The following is a 16,009-nucleotide window of genomic DNA, read 5'->3' on the forward strand; positions in this document are numbered from 1 at the left end:
CAGGTAGTTCATTCCACATCATGCTATGCCACATATTCTAACTAGAGTACAACACGATGTCCGGTATAGAGCAAAGTGGATGACAAAAACGGAAGCGGACCCCGTCACAATACGGGGCAAACGCAAGAAGGATGATGATACTAAAATACATACTAATCATTAAAACGTTGCAAATGAGAGGAAACTTGAATTACAATGGCATCCACGCTAATGTTGTAAATTATAAGCGTCCATCAAGCGTGATCGTGTACGAGTGTTTACAAAAAAGTTAACTAACTTATCCGATTATGAAAGAATGTTTCTTAAACACCTCAAATGTCAATGAAATTTGACGGGGAAATAAGTTTAACTAACCTAGAAACTCCATAGATCTAAGAATCCTAACCATGGTCAGTTCAGACTGTTCAGAGTGATGCGCTGTCTTAATTACAAGTTTTTCTGCGTAAATGGTCAACGTTCAATAATCACCGGTTTAGTCAACTGTTCCATTTTTTGATATATATAATAGATATAGGTAATCATAATCATAATCATAATACTTTATTGCGACCATGGTAATATAGATGTTACACAATATTATAAATAGTTTCACATGGGCCCTGTTAGGGCAAAGCAAGAACTTATGTACATATTAACACTAATAATATTATATAATTACAAAATAATCTTATAATTAAGAAAAATCATTTGAAAAAAGATTATAATATAAATCATCCGTAAAATTAATCAATTAAAAATTAAATATGAACAAATCAATTCCACAATTCTTTATAAATTTTAGACAGACCAAAAATAACAAAAGAAACAAATGCAGACTAAAAATTAATTATTAAATGTGATATCAAAATAGTTATCACTATAAAAGTCGTCAACTGAATAATAACATTTCTGTATTAATATTTTCATTATAATGTTTTTGAATCGGGTATTATTATTTTGTTTTAAGATATTAGGGGAGATTTTATTATAAATTTGGGCACATCGGTAATAGGGACTTTTTTTGAAAATGACAAGGTTTGCTTTTGGCAACGCTAACTGATACCCTGTTCTCGAATTATAATTGCTACAAATATCTTTCTTTTGCACAAATAAATTATAATGTTTTCTAACGAACATTATTGCTTCCAAAATGTAGAGAGAAGGCAGTGTCAGGAGGTTATGTTTTATAAAGTGCGGCCTAGTTGTTTCTCTCCTTCGAATATTTACTAAAATTCTAACACATCTTTTCTGTAGAAGAAACAGATCGTGTGCATCAGTGCTCTCTCCCCATAAGATAAGTCCATACTGTAGCCACGAGTAGGCGTATGCGTAATATGCAGATAACGACGCTTCGAAATTTGTATTACTTTTGAGTACACTAAGAGCATATATGAATGTAGATAGCTTCTTCTTTATATTTTGCACGTGCGGTTTCCAATCCATTCCACTATCGATGGTTATGCCCAGAAGTTTGAACTGGTCAACTTGTTCAATAGTCTGGTTATTTAGTTTGAAGTCTATTTCTAGTTCTTTTTTTTGATACGGTTTAAATTGAACGATCTTAGTTTTGCTTAAGTTGATTTCTAATTTATGATCTTGTAGCCATTCAAAAATTGTGTTAGCGTATTTTTCTAGTTTTTTGTGACATTCCTTACTTTCTTCGCAGTTAAAAAGTACTGAAATGTCATCTGCAAACATTATGCAGGTAGTGTCTAGTTCTTTTGGTAGGTCATTTATATATGCTAAGAAGAGGATACACCCAATTACACTCCCTTGTGGTATTGATGTTGCTACGCGGCGCGACGTGGATACCACGGCTTGTATTTCCCCAGTGTTTTCGTTGTAGTGATCTATCTGTACATATTGTGACCGATCTTGTAAGTATGATTTGATCCAATTGTATGCATTTCCCCTAATACCAATGCCATAGAGTTTTCCTAGAAGGATTTGGTGCGATACTTTATCATATGCTTTCGTCATGTCAAGAAACAATCCCACTGAGTATTTTTAGGTTCGGGAGACAACAAGATTTCGATAGAGGACAAATCCCGTTTATCGTACTACATATATGTAAATGATCTGAAATTATAAGTACCTAACGTATCAAAACAACCAAGGGACAAACACAAACATTTCATGATCCTAAAACGTCCGACCCCTACCCTTCCTGACTTATTTTGTTGGTAACAAACAGATTTTTGGCTTTAAAGATTTTCAGGGAAAATTCGGGTTAATGCCTTGAGTTTGGGTTCGCACTAGTCTCTTTGTTTTTGAAAAGTAACTAACTTATTTTCATTTGGTGCTGACATGTTTTCAGTTTTATCCGTGCCACTGCCAACATTTTAAATAAAATGGCAGATCTCTCTTAGTCATATTAATTATGAAGAGAACCGTCTAAGTTCAAGAATAGCGGCAGTAAAATTAAGTTTTCTTGTCCTGGACGATATGTTCTGTCTGCTGATAGACACGAACTGCGCGACAGCGAAGAATTATAGAATTCCGGTTAGCACCCTTTAGGTTCGGAACCCTCCAAATGAAGCACTCTGCTAGCAACGGTCCGCGTTCCAAGCGAGCATAACTGCCGCTGTGCCGATTTTCTGCCGTTTAGATAAAGGTAACCATTCCGTTAAGGAAAAATTTCCGCAAAGGAATAACTTCAACTGGTGGCTTTGATAACATTTGACTCAGACGCGACCTTCGCTGTTTTGAAAAGATTATTGATCATAATTTATTACTATAAGTTATTATACATTCGTATCATTCTGTTTTGCATACCTATATTCAAAGTGTCATATCTTTTACGGTACACATATACATATTTATTTCTTCGACATAAAGAATTCTATGCTCAGTCAAAGGTGAACGAAGATTGTAACGAACAAAAGTTTCGTGATTTGAGCACATGCAAAATCTACTACGTTTTCCTGGGTCTATCAGAAGTTAATTTGTTTGCCTTTGATTCTGAGGCTTTGACGTGGATTTCACCGCTCGTGGTCCCGGATAATGGAGGTCCCAGCAAAATGTCAAACTGTTAATTTGCGATAAATCCGGAAAACATATGATAACGACAATATCCACATTACATTTTGATGAAGACGGTCAAATCATAAAAGTCAAACTTTGATGTAAATCAGAAGTCAGTTCCTAAGCGAAATAGAAGATGTCCTGAAATAGTTTTATTTTATTTTATGAAAACTTCAAATATAATGAAGGTGTGTAACTCGATTATCTAATAAAGATATAATAATCATTCAGATTATCACTAAATACTTACATCTGCTAAGTCATTGATAAGAAACGCAGAAGGCCCAGTCAGTTGTCCCCGTTCATGCTGTTATCTACTGCTTAATTTCCCGATTACATTGAAAATCAATGCCTGCAACAAATGTGTACCCAAGTGTAAAACGGGGCATGTCCCGCAACCGCAGCTCGATTAACTAGGACACGAGTTTATCTGGAACTTGTTTTGCTAAGTACCCTGCCACGTGGGGTGTGTAATTTTCGCTTTTTGTGGCTAGAACTAGTAGGCTATCTCACGGGAAAGACGGGGTCTGGATTATTTTATCAATGCAACTTATTTCTCTGAATGCGTATTCTCTTTATCTACTGAGTATTTCAGTCTTAAGAAGATTATGAAACGTAAGAGATGTCGTCAGATAACAAAGATTATGGAATCGATATACGCTTATCATATGTATCAAATGTATCACTTTTACGCTCTTTTAACGGTACTTGTCTCTCCGACTATTTTTACATGATTAATAATAGACATTCACGAGTTTTACATATGCACGTACCAAAAGACAAGATCAAGACCATGCAACTTTCAACGAATTCACTCTGGGGTTGGATGAAACGACTGTGATTCCTCAACTATATTTAAAATTCTCGGAAAAGCTATTCCTTCTTTGGCGCTAACTATTTGAGTCATTCTCGTGTGTAGCAAATCTATTAACATAATTTTGTTATGCTGTTCAGCTATTCAGATACCTACAATCTTTATCACAACCAGAGCCATGTAACCTTTTTATGTTTGATCAAAGACCAATACTGATGCTGTGATTTTTCTCTTTTTAAATTCTCAGAAAATGTGTTTCTTCTTTAGCATTTTACCCGAGTCATTCTTGTTGCAAAATGTAAGACCTCCTTTACCCTAAGCCATCCAGTCGTTTACCTAAAATGATCACCGTAAGTTAGTTCCATAATCATAAGGTACGACAATAGAACACAACTAAATCAACATTATTACGTGAACAATTGAATGACCCGATGATGCAACCCATTGCAACTGTCATTACCACGGTTGCAATTGTCTAATAGACCAGGCTATGAAGAGCCTCATAAAGTATACAGTAATGTATTTTGACGGAGGATCTTGTTTCACTAGACAAATTTGCCACCTGATCCAGTTATGTTTGATCCTTTGAACCACCTAGAAGACAGGTAAATGATGGCTTTGTAGTATTATTTGATGGGTCTTGTTAGTTTGGCCGATGATCTCTGTTGATCGTCGCGCTTGGCCTCTTTCGCAGAAACCTGGCAAACTGGTATCAACATTGTTATTTTATTCTATTGTTGTGAATGAACCCACGCTATTTCTGTTTGATTTGATGAATGCGAAGAAGAATTATGATTATTTATTTACCGGTCTGATTAACGGAACATATGATTGTCATCATTATCAAACCAGCCGGAAGAATACCACTGCTGATCAAAAGTCTTCCTCAAATCTCTCCATCATCATCATCATCCAACGGCTTCTAAAAAACTGACCAGACCGTCGGTCCGCATTATTGTGGGGCCTTATTCACGCTGCATCTTTTGATACGTGGTCACGACTCTAGAACCTTTCCGCCTCAGCGCCCATTAGTTCTACGAGGAAAGTGCCCCGCCCACTGTCATAATAGAAAAATCTTATCTTAAACCCGTCATGTTCAAATTTCATACACATGATGCACAGTGCTTGTTTAATTACGTACTCATTGAATATTTTAATCGAAATTCCTCGATTAACCCAGATAGCGGATTTATTAATATTCGGTAAATGAGAATTTCCCGAATTTTCGAGTTCACTGACTGTCCGCCGCCGAATTTCCACTCGAAAAGTTAATTTTGTCGCGTATTTAAAAGGTTAAGCTGGGTTGGTTACGTGAGTGCAAGTGAGTCGAGTTGGACACCAGGATGATGTGACCCCGAATTCTATAACAAATATGCGTAATCGAAAAGAGCACTATACTGGTTCCCTTGAACCTGATCGATCAACTCGCCTGCATTCGATAGGCGATTGCAATGACATCTTTGGAGGTGACATGCGTGGCATGACGCGGATGGAAACAAAGGATGTATCAGACTGTGAGATCTTTTACTCAAAGTTTGCCTTTTAGGGCAAAACAGGAATATATTTACATGAGTTGTCTTAACAAATCTCCGTTAAAGGAACAGATGGCTCCAAAGACGAGAAATAAAAGTTTAATTGAAACAAAGGGAATACTTTATAACATTTTAAAATTGCGCGCGAGGAGTTAGGTTTAAAATGATTGCGTTTTCATTTAGAAAAGACGGAGCCATTGAAGCATGAAATGTAACTTTGCGGAGTTTCCTTTTCTGCCTAAATTAGAAGATCGTGGGATTCGTAGGCAACGTGGCAATTTGGATTTATATGATGCTTTCGGAACTAAAACATTTTTGATTATAGTCATCGGCTAGTCCTTATTGGATTAATAGATCACACTTTGTCGCGTTCAGTACAGATCTAACGAAGGCCTAGAGCTACCGAATTTGACCACACGATTTTCTTGAGAGATTTCGTTGAGAAACGTGTTCTTAATCAACGATGTGTGTTCTTACTGATATTATTATGATTAGAATACTCGTTATTGTACACCTTAAAATATACAGCTTCAGGCAAAAGCAATTAATTAAAGACAGAGGCAGACAACAGGCAGTCTTATCGCTAAAGAGCTATCTCTTCCAGACAACCTTTTCAAAAGGGCTTATTTTTGTAAGGTTATCACAGAGAAAATATAGATATGCCATTTGCGGGCACTCGATTTGGGGCGGTCAACTTCACGAACATTCGAAGAGGCACTCCTCAAAGTATGGTAACACAACTGCGTATCACAGTCGCATTTTTTCACTCGTCATGTCATGTCATGTGTCACTTTCTCACTGACAAAACGTGACTGGCATGATGACAAAAAACCGACCATCTTAGCCCTACTGTATAAATATGAACATTCAAAAAGCTCGACAAATCTAGGCCACCGAAATCTTCAATAAAAACCAGCGCTTTGACAACAAAAACATCTTGTTTCTTGCAAATTCTGCATTAAATCCACAAATGTACGTCAAGCGCACTTTAAGAATGTTAATTATTTCAAACTGTAACGGAATTTAACTTTATAGTAACCTTGTAGTTTATGGTTAAGTAAAAACGAGTTATGGCGCCAGTGAATGCTGTGCGATCGTTTTAATCTTGCGACCATATGCGTTGAGATTACTCTAATTATTTAACCGGTTATTACCAAATACGAATTTACACTTTATTGAATAAGAAAACATACTTTTAGCTATGTTCGGAACGATATTACTAACCAGTTTGTGTTGTTTAAGTTGTTCTGTTCTGTTAGCAGAAAGAGAATAAAAATAAAAATAAAATTTTCTGTACTATCGTCCAACCATATTCTGCCACCAATGATCAGTAAAGAATGTTGCTGTTATTGGTATTGAACGCCGATGTATCAACTTATTGGTCAACCTATCTGTGTCCTTAATGACTCATTTGAACGCTATCAATCATATCATGCACAAGCTCAAAATATTACCGAACATTCTCCTCTCGTGTGAAAGTCAACACCGACATTGGCGAATTCACCCTGTGCAAATTGGCAGGGAGTAAAAGCCAGAAGATGAAAAGAAAAAAAAAAACATATCATGTACCTGTATCTCCATACCAAACCGTAATCACCAGGTGGTGGTGGCCTTTACCATGATCATGCATAGTATACCTATAAAGCTGATATCCTGTTACGTTACTAAACGGAAGGGACATAAACAGGCATTCAGGGAGCTAAAGAACATGCATAACATGCAAAGAAAACAATTTAAAACATGACTTCAGAGGGCCTACCGCGAACCACGTTCGACGTGTTGCCTCTCTGTCGCACTTGTAAATTCACACGTAAGTGTGACAGGAAGACTACACGTGGAACGTGGTTCGCGGTAGGCCCTCAGGCTCAAACAAAACAGGGTAAAGATAATCTGCTCAATTAAAAAGACCTCTCGCTGCATTTTTTTTTGATAGAGGAGGCAAACGAGCAGACGGATCACCTGATGGTAAGCGATTACCGCCGCCCATGAACACCTGCAACACCAGAGTTTAAAATGATGACATGATATTGTAGTTTTTGCGTTTTATACCAACCCAGTCTTTTTTAACTGAGTTACCGAATTTTTATGTTATTAAATCATCATCATCATTCGCTTGCCCTTATCCCATTTATTTTTATCCTATTAAATATATCATGTAATTTCATTAGCTCTAGTTAATGCAAAATTAATGAACCGAAAATATTTACAGATTTTTCAAAGCTCATAACGAGTGCTCGTAATCTCGCATTTTTTACGAACATTCCGTACCGACGTCCTCGTTTTGAACCATGTCAAGTGATTTACAACCTAATTACGCAAAACGAGGCATTTAGCAACAGTTAATGTCAGGAACTTTAAAGTCACGGGGTAAATGATTCTGAAATCGACGCGTTTTCGTTAAAACACGAGCGAAATCGTTTACTGCTTTGACTGCTAATTGGTCAGATGTTCACATGATATTGTGTAAGCAGACCTTTCAAACTTTGAAATCGGACAAATATGCTTGACACTGCACATATGCATCTTGCACAAGTTGTGCATCCCGATCCCGACATCTCTTTTTTTAGGGTTCCGTAGCCAAAACGAGCCTCATAGTTTCGTCATGTCCGTCTGTAGCACTTAACACTCCGGATTTAATAGAGCCGTTGTCTGTATTCAAAAATTAAAATAGTCTCAATTCTTCGATTGAACTAAAAATTTGCAAGACATGAAATGAGACCGGATGGTGCACATAAAACACTAATAAAACAACATAACTTTACTGTTCCAAGAATATGCAAAAATAAGTTTGCAGAGTCTACAATTAATAGTACATATCAAAATCGTATTTTTTTTAATTTCGCCGTGTGCGCAAAGATGCACGAAGATTACCGAGGCAGACGTACAACTTTAAACGCAGCAATGTCCCAGCAAATGATCTAATCGCAAGCTAAATTATTCGCGATTGGTGACATGAATCTACGACACCACACGACATTTAGGTATCTACGTCGGTTCGTTCAGTTTCTCGAGCAAATTTCTCTACGGTTCCCGGATGATAGATAAAGAACCGGGTTGTATCGTCATTAAACACTCGGCGCGAGAACAAACAAGTCCTTTAAAGAACTTGATTTCCTTTGTATGATATCACCAATCGATACTGACACAGATTTCACACAAATGACGTAAATGGTTCCATGGCGCTTATTTTAGGGAAATCGGCAAAATGTGGGCAGCGTTTATAATGTGTGACAATCCCGTTTAGGTTTAGTTAACCTTTTCCATTTAATCGGTTTCTTCCTTATTTTTCCTTTTTCAACGGTGATTTTTAGTTGGAGTAAAGCATAACACAGAAGTTTCCTAGACGACGCAATTATAACAGGCATGTATGTTTTGATTTATTTTATTGTGCCAAAGTATTCGCATTAATATCAAGCCAACGATAACATAGAGCTCTTGTACTATAACACGTTAAAACCATGTGTCATCCTGTCGTTATTGAAATCATAAGCGCGACCATAATACACCTGCTGGTGATGTAAGAGGTTGTTAAACGGGTAGATTATATTATATCAAAATTTGAATTAGGAGGACTGCGAATTTATATGACATTTGTCCATTAAGGCGTAGCCAACATTACATACTCATACTTTACGTATACCAGTCGACTATATGTATCATATCAGATCTATGAAGTTACAAGCGGCAATAGGCTACATTTCTCTTAATGCCATATCGGTAGGTAAACAAGCATACGGCGTGCCTGATGGTAAGTGGATTACTGTAGGCTATCAAAGCCTGCAATTCCAGGGGTGTTACATGCGCGTTGCCGGCCCTTTAAAACACATTTACGTACGAGCTGGGGTTTGAACCCGCGACCTCTGGATTGAAAGTCGTACGCTCTTACCACTAGGCCACAAGCGCTTCTTTCACTGAGGATTTCTTGTGAGTATATATTCTCATATGTATATCATAAATGCGGAATAAAGAGCGGGCAAAGTAATTTACTACTCACAAATCTCCATGCCATCATATATGTCCAGTGACGTCACACTGACTCAACCGCCCCAGATGTGGAGATAGCATTGTTTGGAAGCGCATTTACGATGCCTTCGGACGACCAAAAGCTTGCCAAGTATTTGCCTCAAGCATTTTGTGTCAATTCAATTAATCTGTTTATGAGCCCCAGATTTTAAAATTACAGGCCGAAATGTATACATTTTTTTAGAAGTTTTGCTGCTAATATTGGTTATAGCATAATCTTAAGAATATATAAAAACAGGTAGCAAAACAAAATATCAATTCAGTATCTTAATGTATTACGGTTTTAACAAATTAGATAACATCTGTCAATTGTCAAATAACTATTATAACAAATATTTTTTTTGTAGTTTTTTCGTCAGATTTCGATAAGTTTTGGTGGATGATGTAATGTAGTTATGCCCTTAATTTATATTCTGTACAATATAAGAGCAATTCTATTGTATACCGTCCTGCCAAATCTTTCTCCGACTTACGAAAATGTACGGTATTTACGTAAATCAAAGTAAAATTACAATGTTATTTTGTCTCAAATTGAGATTTCGTATTTACTCCGCCCAGCCCGCCCAGAATGATAAGCTCTTCAAATTTGCCTTATTTTTCAAAATCTGACGAAATAAAAATCGACCCAATTATGTCCATACGCAAGCGTATATGACTGTTTATAGTATAGACTATAGTCACGTAGGTACACTGATGACAGCCAATACATTCGAACAATCCTCGCTCCGCTCCAATGCGTTGGGAATAAGCTGGATGCTCAAAACGCCAGACGAGCGTATGTCCGTGTTAATTTTAAACGGGCAAGTCTTTTTAATCTAACGTCTGTAAGAAGATCGTGTTGGAAAAAAACGGCGGGGCGTTGCCCTGCACGTGAAGGGAATAGTAAGTATGTTATTAGTGGATATAATAAGTATAGTAGTAATTGTTTCTGTAATAGTTTAATCGGTAAATCGATATCAATTCTGATTAACTTTCTGAGACAAACTTTAGGTTAGTTGTAACAGAAATTCGTACCTTAGGTTACGTTTTCGCCAAATTATCTGTCAATGAATTATCTTTTTAATGGACTTTTGAAAACGGAGGATATTTCCATCGTATGCCTATACCTAGGTACGGACGACGAAATAAACTTGTAGAGATTTTCTTATTATTATTATAAAACGTACCTGAGATTTTTCAACAAAAAAATTGAAGATCCTGGTGTTTTTGGTTTTTTTCAACTCAGAATCACTAGCATGTACAATCCTGATGCTAGACAAAAAGTCCCAAAACTGTGTATGTAAAAATTGTACTTTCCACTACGTCATGCGCATACAAGTGAAAAAAACACACTAAAAACGTGACGTAATGGAACGGCCATTTTGGGACATATTTTTTTAATGGTAGGATGGCGAATGCTGCCGATTCTGAGTAGAATGAGCCAAAGAATGTCCAGATTGGTAAAAATTAGGTTTTCAATATTATTTTAGATAACGCCCACCTACGTGAAACTAACAAGACTGATACGTATTAGATAGTTTTGCTAGTATCTAGCCTGTTATGTTAGATTAGGCTTCCAAAGGCAGCAGGGAGTATTAGGCAAATAGCAGAAAAATATATTTTCTAACCACTATTTTGTCGGTTAAACTAAAAGTCGACAATCACCTGAAAACTACAGCCAAACTAACTTAACTAACGGCAGGACAGTGAATTTCAACGTCAAAACGAATTCAATTTAAGTTCAGAGGGCGTCAAGATAGTTAACCTAGTTTTGAATTTGCCTTTATTCATTCCTCTTTGTACCTAACGGGTACCACGGATAAGACTTTGTAAAAAAACGGGACAAGTGCGTGTCGGACTCGCCCACCGAGAGTTCCGTACTTTTTAGTATTTGTTGTTATAGCGGCAACAGAAATACATCATCTGTGAATATTTCAACTGTCTAGATATCACGGTTCATGAGATGCAGCTTGGTGACAGACGGACGGACGGACAGCGGAGTCTTAGTAATAGGGTCCTGTTTTACCCTTTGGATACGGAATCCTAAAAACGAATATGTACAACATAATTATAAGCTATAAGCTACCTGGCGTGGCGCCGGACTATTATTGCAGAGGCGAAGGCTATTGGGAAGACTTGGAGGGAATTCAAGCACGAAGATCTAGTCAAGACCGATCCAGATGGCGGCGCACTGTGGATGCCCTCTGCCCCATCTAGGGGACATAGGAAATTAATTAATTAATTAGGACAATAAGTCAAGCAAGTAATAAGCTTTTGTCATTGACTGTATTTTTGAATCAATGCTATTCCTCAAGATGATTCTAATGAGGCTTAATTCAATGAGTTTGTATTGTTTTAATACAGAATTTCTATAACTTTATACCTTGTCTTCATAATCTGACTGTCAGAAAAAAATAAGGAACCCCAAATCTAGCTACTGCCTACTGTGATGTCATTTATACGTGTAGCATAAAAGGGTCAAAATGGATAATGGTGATTTCAGGCATTTTAACGAGTGACGTATTATCTTAATTGGAGGTTTTTATGAAAATTACGCTCTCTGACTACGTAGCATTCGTGCGGTGCAGATTTATTAGCTTAATTTGAATAGTAATGGGGGATATGACGTCATCATTTGGATGAAGGTTAATATCCTGGGTCTTATCAGTATACATATAAGGCTTACCGCGAAAATTGTAATTTAATTATCTGCCTCTCTATCATTCTTGTCGTATTCGAGTAAAATGCAAATAGACTAACAAAGGAACGAAGTGATTTGCGGTCCTATTTCTACTTCTACTACACAATTTAATTTGATATAATGTCTTTGCCTTAATGCCAAATAGGTACCTTATTTTGTTATGTACCCGCCGCTGTAAAGTAATTTACGGGATTACAACTACAAAGGTGTCACATGCGCGTTGCTGACCCTATCACTGTTTACTAAAACTTATTTAATAGTGATAGTGTCCATCCGACCGAAGTTTCGGTTTCGGCATAAAAATCGTGTTTCGGCCGAAGGCTCGGTTACGGCCGAAACTAGAGCAAAACTGAACTCGGTTTCGGCAAAAAAAACCGGTTTCGGTCGGATACTTTTTAAGGATAAGTAACCCGCATGTGTCTCACGTTCAACCAACAACTGTAATATACAAACTTGTTAAGAGCCTTGCCTGCTGTTTTTTATTGCTATCATCATAAGAAATCTTATCTCTATCAGTATCAACATGAACCCCAAATCAACACTATCAAAATAACACTTTGTTTCTTTAAGGAAATCCCCATTTACCAGTAGTATGTTTATCCAGTCATTCAAAAAAAAACTCTATAATCATAATAATTCTTCCCTTCCCCATGGAAATTACTCATCCAAACCTTACCCTAACCAAGGGTGGTGAAGTGTTAAAATAAACAGAACAGACATGAGTGACAAGAAAAATAAATGTCTGGCTGACTGTACTTGTCATTTTTGAGATTAAGTGATGATGTTTTTATGACAAAATATTTGAGCGGGTAGAAAGATGTTTCATGGTACATTTGTTTGGGTTATAGGCACATAACAGAAATTTAATATTTAGATCATGTTTTAATTCTGGTTTTGGTTTAGTTTTTATTTTTATAATTTAAGAAAATATGGTTATATCCAAATTGTTACCTTTTAGTTCTGACACTTGGAGACATTTACACCTCTAAATAATTTTAGATTTTTTGTTGTATTTGTTTATATGTAGATATTTTCAATTAATTGTATTTTATAATTGTTGATGTTTTTTTTGGTTGTATGTAAATTCCATGTTGACTTATATAAAAGCCCTTGTGGCCTATTTGTTGAATTCATAAATGTTGGAGTTGAAATTGCTAAATTCCATCTTGAATTTGATTTCTATGATACCTAGGAATTTTTGTAATCAATTGTGTACCATGCCAAAGGGGCCAAATTTTTTAGACATATTTTAATTTTGTTTAGTATTAGTTTTAATTTAGTTTTATTTAATAGATAAGTTAGTTTATTTTTATTTTGCCTTACATTTAATTACTTTTTAAGAAATAAATTGTGTAATATTGTATATATAACCAATTTGTAAATATACTTATCTTTAACAACTCAAGGAAGAGTGGTATCTCCCAACACATGCAACACTTTGCTTACCGGGAAGCATCATCCCTTACATCATAAACATTGTGCATTTTATTTTATGAAGTAAAGTATTTTGTTTTCATTTGTATTGAATTTGTATATACCTAATGTGTGAAGAATGTTGCCAATTTAAATAAAACAATAAACTGTATGTTTTAATGTGATTATTGTCTACCATACCTAGCTGAAACGGTTTAAAGTTGAAATCCATAAACCTCCTTTTGATTTGCGCTTTATGCTACAGAATTGATTTGGATTTAAATTGAAGTCATTCCATTTAAAATTAATTACTTAGTCTGCACAATTAAGTACTGGATTTGTATTCATTTAACAACAAATTATGTTTATATATTTTCTTAAATATAAACAGTAACCAATATCATCTGGATAAAAACAAAGGCCAGCAGATATGAATCTAGTTCTTCCCGGCCACAAATTAATAGTTATAGATGGATAATAGTAATTTCTTAACATAGATATTACTTAAGTGTAGATAGGGAAAACACAGAAGTTCATCAGAAGGATTGTGTTTCTATCACAGACTGCTTATCTCGTCAGAACCCAGACATTTATATACTATAACTTATAAAAAGTATATAACATTTAATACTGAAATATGATGCCAATGGGCACTATTGGGCACCAAGGGGTTAAAGTACTATTTGGTTGGGTTGAATATTTAAACTATTTAAAGCAAGTATATTTTAAACAGTGAATAAAAGTAAAATATTAAGTATGTTGCCTTTGCTGCCAACATTGTTTGAGTAGCTGGTCTTTTGCACTAAAATCAATTTAAAAACCTAGGAATCAATTCTAAGATACATGGGATGCTTTGGCATCTTAGAATTAACATTGGCCCTGCTAATAATGAAAGATAGTAATAAAATTGCTAGAAAATAAAGCAATAATTATCTTTAGAATTTTGAATTTTTTGATGACCAGTTTGCCCTAGTGGGTAGTGACCCTGCCTATGAAGCTGATGGTCCTAGGTTCAAATCCTGGTAAGGCCATTTATTCGTGTGATGAGCATGAATATTTGTCCCTGAGTCATGGGTGTTTTCGATGTATTTAAGTACATATTTATAAATATTTATATATTATATACATCATTGTCTAAGTACCCTCAACACAAGCCTTATTGAGCTTACTGTAGAACTTAGTCAATTTGTGTAATAATGTCCTATAATATTTATTTATTATTTATTTATTTATATCAAGTACATCCTTGTAGCAAACAATTAAAAGTAATAAACGAATCAATTAAAAACATAGGATAACTTAAATCACTATGAAATCATTCATATCCTTTAGACAATGTTAATTACTAGGGACAAGACGCTTATACAAATGAGTAATCTAATAGGAAAAACAATAGCAACGGTTTACACGATTCCCATGCCGTGGTTGAATATGCGATGACCATTCCTCATTCAAAACGGTTAGCTTTTTGTTCGCGAACCACGTTGGGACGCAAAACCCCATTAAGTACACCGGCATGCCTCGAAAATTTCTGATATAAAACATAAATGGGACTAAATATCGATCATACACTCACCACAACAAGATAAGTAAGCCGGCTATTCTTTAAATAATAGCACAGAATTACGCCCGTCAAGTTTAACACAATAACGTTCACTTAGAATCACTAAACTGCACTTCACTGTTAAAATAAGACTTTAAACATTACATTTCTTTAGCATTTTCAGTCACAATTCTTTTAAAAACACAAATTCACTGCGAATGCACTAGTGGCGATCAACATAACAACCGCTCAAAGTCAATGCAATACAAGACTGCCTCATGCCAAACTCATCTGCCACTACTGCCAGTACTATAATACATACCATAGACACGAACGGTTTGTTATTGACTTCAAAGGTTGTTTTTCCTATTACCCGACAAAATCAAATGGAACGTCTACAGACTGAAACTCCCTGAATAATGGAGACTTTTTGTTACGGTCCGATTAAACTAGCGCCATCTATGTAAAACGTACGTAACCCTGATGACAGACAACCATAGTGTCCGCGTTCAAACTGTCAAATGAAAGAGTTGATTTTAGCGACATCTAGCGAGTTTGGTGTGTACTATATTGGAAGTATAGTTTAGTAACTTCTTGTATGTTCGTCACAATTCGGTCACAATGTGAAGATCTGCTGATAGATGGCGCGAATATAAAATTTTATTTTGGTTCACAAATTATACGTAAGATGTCTCTTTATTTAAATTACATTTTATAGGTGCATTACAATACAATAACATAACCAAAGAGTAAATAAGAGCCTTAGTAGAGAGTATCATTTTGTACCATTTGGTGTTGAAACTCTAGGTCCATGGGGTCCCAGCGCGTACAAGTTTTTTGGAGAAATCGCGAAACGTCTGGTTGACGTAACTGGTGACCGAAGAGCTGGCGGCTTCCTAGCACAACGTATCAGTATTGCGATACAACGAGGAAATGCCGCCAGCATCCTTGGTACAATGCCAAAGGGCCTATTTTATATATAAGCTAGTTCGTATTCGTAT

General features: G+C 35.9%; 1 protein-coding gene across 1 annotated transcript in view; it reads right to left on the minus strand.

Annotated features, from left to right (window-relative positions):
- Positions 1-15,483, minus strand: part of LOC133530592 (IQ motif and SEC7 domain-containing protein 1) — a 219,134-nt gene extending 203,651 nt beyond the window's left edge. The window contains exon 1 of the mRNA XM_061868556.1: positions 15,042-15,483. The gene's annotated coding sequence lies outside the window, so the exon portion shown is untranslated. The remainder of the gene's footprint in view (positions 1-15,041) is intronic.
- Positions 15,484-16,009: the final 526 nt, after the last annotated feature.

Source organism: Cydia pomonella, chromosome 23, assembly GCF_033807575.1.
Source record: "Cydia pomonella isolate Wapato2018A chromosome 23, ilCydPomo1, whole genome shotgun sequence".
Lineage (NCBI taxonomy): Eukaryota > Metazoa > Arthropoda > Insecta > Lepidoptera > Tortricidae > Cydia > Cydia pomonella.